This window comes from Haematobia irritans, chromosome 3 (genome assembly GCF_050003625.1).
Source record: "Haematobia irritans isolate KBUSLIRL chromosome 3, ASM5000362v1, whole genome shotgun sequence".
NCBI classification, from domain to species: domain Eukaryota; kingdom Metazoa; phylum Arthropoda; class Insecta; order Diptera; family Muscidae; genus Haematobia; species Haematobia irritans.
In genome coordinates, this window is record NC_134399.1 from 146,925,847 (window position 1) to 146,932,235 (window position 6,389).

Genomic DNA, 6,389 nt, shown 5'->3' on the forward strand with positions numbered 1-6,389 from the left:
GGATCAATTTTTGCATGGTCATTAGAGAACATATACCAATACCATGTACCAAATTTCAGCCGGATCGGATGAAATTTGCTTCTCTTAGAGGCTCCACAAGACAAATCGGGGGATCGGTTTATATGGGGGCTATATATAATTATGGACCGATGTGGACCAATTTTTGCATAGTTGTTAGAGGCCATATACTAACACTATGTACCAAAGTTCAGCCGGATCGGATGAAATTTGGTTCTCTTAGAGGCTCCTCAAGCCAAATCGGGGGATCGGTTTATATGGGGGCTATATGTAATTATGGACCGATATGGACCAATTTTCGCACGGTTGTTAGAGACCATATACTAACACCATGTACCAAATTTCAGCCGGACCGGATGAAATTTGCTTCTCTTAGAGCAATCTCAAGCCAAATTTGGGGGTCCGTTTATATGGGGGCTATACGTAAAAGTGGACCCATATGGACCAATTTCTGCACGGTTGTTAGAGACCATATACCACCACTATGTACCAAATTTCAGCCGGATCGGATGAAATTTGCTTTCTTAGAGGCTCCGCAAGCCAAATTTGGGGGTCCGTTTATATCAATAACAACTACTTGTGCCAAGTTTCGAGTCGATAGCTTGTTTCGTTCGGAAGTTAGCGTGATTTCAACAGACGGACGGACGGACATGCTCAGATCGACTCAGAATTTCACCACGACCCAGAATAAATATACTTTATGGGGTCTCAGAGCAATATTTCGATGTGTTACAAACGGAATGACAAAGTTAATATACCCCCATCCTATGGTGGAGGGTATAAAAACGGAATGAAAAATTTGAAATCTACACCCTCACAAAAAATCGCTTCTGTAACATATACTCCCAAACATATTTTGCTTCAAGCATATACATTTTTGGGTATTGCCCAAACATTTATATGTTTGATCTCTACCAATATATAATATGTTTGAAAGCATATTGGTCTAAACAATATATGCTTGGGTAGTCTAAGTTCCAAACATTTTGTATTTTTGCATCCAAATTCAATAATGTTGTCTTCCAAAAAACAATATGTTATTATGTGACCATATAATATGTTTGGAAGCATTTTGCACCCAAAAATATTATATGCTTAAAAAAATTCTCCCAAACAATATTGTGCTCAAAATTTTATTTATTTATTTATATATTTACAATCATAATGAATTATGAAAATAAACAGGTAATATAGGTGCTAACAACATAGGTTTTCGACCTGAATGCTCAAAATTTTGTTTCTGCCCAATTGTATATTCCCCGACATCTTTCTCACTTCCACGAGATTTTTTAGTTCTTAGCACCTTTTTCTGTAATACAAACATTGTAGAAGAAATTATTCAATTTTATTATTTTTTTTTTTAATTTTACCTTTTGCCGGACGGGGATTCGAACAGCGGACCACACTGTTTGTAAGGATCAAAGAAGTAGCTGATCAATTGCCCAAGGAAAAATAAAATGTTATCCACTTAGGATGTCCACTTAGGAGAACATATCAGAATGGCAACAAACTCTGTTCCCCCACTTATTTTCGAGTTATTCCTAGATATTATTTTAAGGAAGTGGCTTTAATTTAAATAAGCTGTAAATATTTCCCATATTAGTGGTAACTAAAATGCATTTTTATAAACTTCTTTAACAATAAACTAAAAATACGAACTTTTGAGACCAGTTTTCTACTGTATGCCTCCAGTAAATGGAAGTCACACAATAACTAAAGCCGCTATTTTTATACCCTCCATCATAGGATGGAGGTATATTAAATTTGTCATTTCGTTTGTAACACATCGAAATATTTCTCTAAGGCTCCATAAAGTATATATACTCTGGATCGTGGTGAAATTATGAGTCAATCTAAGCATGTCCGTTTGTCCGTCTATTGAAATCACGCTAACTTCCGAACTAAAGAAGCTATCGACTTCAACCTTGGCATAAGTAGTTGTTATTGATGTACACAGTCTCACATAAGTTTACATACCCTTGAGGTTTTTACCTTATAACTAAACATGTTTCTTGTTGTTGTTTATAATCCAGACTAAAAACATCTTCTTGAAAATGGACAAATACTTTGTTTTTCAAATTAATTTACAAAATCTAAAGCATATATATGCATATTTTATTATATTTTAATAATTAAAGAAAATACAATTTCTTAAACCGTATGTAAACTTGTGTAAGACTGTGTAGGTCAGACGGTATTGCGAATGGGCCATATTGGGCCACTTTTACGTATAGCCCCCATATAAACCGACCCCCAGATTTGGTTTGCGGAGCCTCTTAAAGAAGCATATTTTATCCGATCCGGTTGAAATTTGGTACGTGGTGTCAGTATGTCGTCTGTAACAACCATGCAATAATTGGTCCATAACGGTCCATAATTATATATAGCCCCCATATAAACCGATCCCTAGATTTGATCTCCGTAGCCCCTTGGAGTAGCAGATTTATTCCGATTCTGTTGAAATTTTTTATTTAGTGTAAATATATGGACACTAAAACCCGTGCAAAAGTTAGTCTACATCGGTCCATAATTATATATAGCCCCCATATAAACAGGTCCCCAGATTTTACCTCCGGAGCTTTTTGGAGAAGCAAAATTCATCCGATCCGGTAGAAATTTAGTACAAGGTGTTAGTATATGGTCTTTAACAACCATGCCAAAATTGGTCCATACCGGTCCATAATCATATATAGCCCCCAAATAAATCAATCCCCAGATTAGGTTTTGGAGCCTCTTGGAGGAGAAAATTTCATCAGTTTCAATTGAAATTTGGTACATTGTGCTAGTATATTGCTAGGTCCATATTGCTCTATAGTTATATATAGGTCTAAAATAAACCGATCCCCAATCACACACATATTGGTCCATATCGGTTCATAATTGTTCATATTGGTTCATAATTGTTTTCTAATTACCGCGCAAAAGTCCTTATTATTTGTAGAATTACTTATTTTAAGAAGTTTTAAGGTACCTTTGCCATCGGTAAGTACTACAACAACTCAAGTAATGACAGTCTTTCGTAGAAGTTTCTACGCAATCCATGGTGGAACGTACATAAAATTCGGCTTGGCCGAACTTACGGCCGTATATACTTTTTTTGGATTAGTTTTTGCATTTTTCTCACACTTCCGTAAAAGTTCTAACAAAATTCTGAAATTCAAATGGCACTCATTTTCGTAAGACCATTTGACCACAACTCGAGAACAAGTTTTCAGAACAAACTCAAATAGTTTTTGAACTAAGGTCCTCAAACTTACAATATTTTTTTACCATCGGTGTATTATCCCCTCTCAGTAATGCTGGTGTCATTTCTGAGTGTTTCAGAGCTTCTCTATGTGGTTTCACCGCAACGCGGTTCGGGCTCGGGTAAAAAATTTAGGTCCCTTGTCATCGAGCTAACCCTAGAATCGGGCAACACTCAGTGATAAGAAAGGATTTCGGCACTGTGTTATTACAAAGGACTGAATAGTCTAAGTGAGCCTGAAACATCGGGCTACCACTATACCTAACCTATCCTAGGGCCGATTAAAATGCCTTAAAAATTAAATTTGGAAAAATATCTCCTGATTTTTAACCCTTTTAAGCTTAGACGCATGTGATTCAAAATAAAACCTCCTGTTAGATACTGCATTATTTGAACACTATGAAGACTCTTATTTGCCTCGGAACTCAATAGTGGGTCAATTGGCTTATAGTATAATGCCCCGCGGACTAATCCATAAAAGTGTAATACTTACAAAAAAAAAAAAAAAAAAACAAGTATATAGAGCAGTAAGTTCGGCCAGGCCGAATCTTAAATACCCACCACCATGAATCAATTATAATAGTTTGCTTTGAAAAATCTTTGTCGTAGCGGGTTACTTGATAATATACAGCATTTTGGGGGTTTGGTGACAAATATTCTCCCAAACAAATCAGTTCAACTAGTACGCTTCCCGAAGAAAAAATTTAAAGATTCTATCTATGAAGACCAGATCAGGTTCTGGATTTATGAGAACCAATTTTGTTTGAGTTCTAGAGAAATCATAAACATATCGTGTATATGATGAAATAACGCCTTGTTTTGAAATCTTAAATCTGTAAATTTTTTCCGCCATTATTTAAATGAATACGATGAGTAAAATTTGGAAATTTTATTTTCAGTTTCAAGCAATTTTCATGATTAGTGCGCCTGCTATACCCTGAAAGAAGTGTTTTCTTTTCTGAGGAACGAAATTTTAGACAAGCAAAGTTTTCTTTTGACACAAATTTTAGAGACAATCGTTGAATCGCTTATCAAAAATTCGGACTAGTTTGCTCTAAACGAAAATACTTTATACGAAAGGGGAATTTCGTTTGTCTAAAATTTCATTCCGGAGGAAAATATTTTTTCTTTGGGTGTACCCTCAAGAAGTTAAATCGGTCTATATCGATGCCTTGCCAAATGGACCGGTAAAAATAAATGCGATACAGATTTTTGAGGGTAAAAAATTTCAGTATATTTAAATTTTTGGGCAACTCGGATTAAAAACTACGGTTTCTAGAAGCCAAAGCAGTTAAATCTGAAGATCGGTCTCTGTGGAGGTTATACTAAAACATGGGTCGACACACACCATATTCGCCTGACCTATTTGTGGTCAGCCGGATTCCAGAAGTCCTAGAAATAAATTCGGGAGTTAGGTCTATATGGGGGCTATACCAAAACATGGACCAATACTCACCACTTCTTAATGTTCCTCAAATACCTCTAGAATTCCACTTTCAGACGAATTAGGTGAAAACTACGAATTCTAGAAGGTCAAGAAGTTAAGTTGGGGGATCAGTCTATATAGGGGCTATACCCAAACATGGACCGATACACACAGAGAACATATTGGTTGAAAATTGATTGTTGTAATAAAAATTCTGCATCTACAATGAAATCACAGTTGTGTCAATCAATTTACATTATTTACAACCTTAATTCGTTCCTACTACCATTTGACGATTATTATTATAGAGTTTTGTTTGTAATACAAGTCAAATAGTTGTCTGAACTAAATGTCTCTCTTTTTAAAAAATTTGATTGAATTCGATACGCGCAACCAACCTTAAAAAACCTTCATAACTGTCATTTAGTATTCAGAACTTACAATTGATATTCACAACCGAATTCCTTTGGAAATATTTCTCAAATGTCATTAATATTATTAAAAATTATTCAATGTTGAAGGAAAACGTGTCTTTTCAATTTAAAACAATAAAAATTACTGAAATCAGAGTATTTTCAGCTTCAGTTTATTTGAACTCTTGGTGGATTGCCTATTAAGTATTTCATGAACAACTCGCGCAGTGTGAAACTGTTCTAAGTACACCATATTCGATACGAGTCATATAAACAGTTCCTATCTTCAATTGTTTGGGATCGAGTTTTAGATGTGGAACAATTTTATAGTGTTAAAAGGTAAAAGTTTGAACCATGTTGCAAATTTAAAGCGGCTCTAATGGGAAAATTCATCTCCACGTCTGTCTTTATCTATGGAACACATAAGGAAGTGATGGTGGCGAGTATGTTCTTATTTATTTTTTAAAACTCCACACTAATTTTCTGATTTAATTTGTTGCGTTTTTAGACTGGCTATGTCATCCCATTTATCATGTGCTCAGTTCGGACGCCACTTATAAATACTTGTATACTAAGAGTTCCAAAGATTTAACTACCATTGCCTGTCAATTCTGCAATCAATGCTGGAGGGTGTACTTTCAAAGGTGTATATTTTTTAATTGTTAATGTATTGTAATTTTATGTACTTTTCTGTTATTCAAAAAAATATGAATAAAATACAATATTCTGAAGGAAAAAATCATTTTCAATTCGGTTAAGGTGGGTGATATAACCATATAAAGAAAGGAGCAACGACCAATTCTATCGTCTAATACAACCAACTCTATATATAGTATTAGTTGGATTTTCCATAATTTGATTGAGTCGACCGAATTTGTCGGGTGTCACAACTGCTAACAGAAGGTTGCTGCAACTGCCAAAAGGAGGTTGGCAATAAATTCGGTTATCACAACCAATCTGTATTCTCTGTGTACGGACCATTTTCGACACACCTCTTTATGGTCCTAACGTACTTCTAGATTTCTAATTTCCGGCAAATTGGATAAAGACTACGGATTCTAGAAGCCCAAGAAATAAAGTCGGGAGATCGGTCTATATGGGGGCTATACCAAAACATGGACCGATAGGCACCATTTGCGACACATCTATTTGTGATCTTGAAGTACCTTTAGATTTTCAATTTCAAGCAAATCAGCTCGAAAATATAGTATCTAGACGCCTAAGAAGTAAAATCGGGTGATTGGTCTATATGGGGGTTATACCAAGAAATGGACCGATACACCCCAAT

At 35.3% G+C, this 6,389-nt stretch overlaps 1 long non-coding RNA gene across 1 annotated transcript; it reads left to right on the forward strand.

Moving 5' to 3' along the window:
- Positions 1–5,144: 5,144 nt before the first annotated feature.
- On the forward strand, positions 5,145–5,840 carry LOC142229998 (uncharacterized). Its single transcript, XR_012720552.1, has 2 exons — positions 5,145–5,544; positions 5,610–5,840. It is a non-coding gene; the product is annotated as an uncharacterized LOC142229998 (long non-coding RNA).
- Positions 5,841–6,389: the final 549 nt, after the last annotated feature.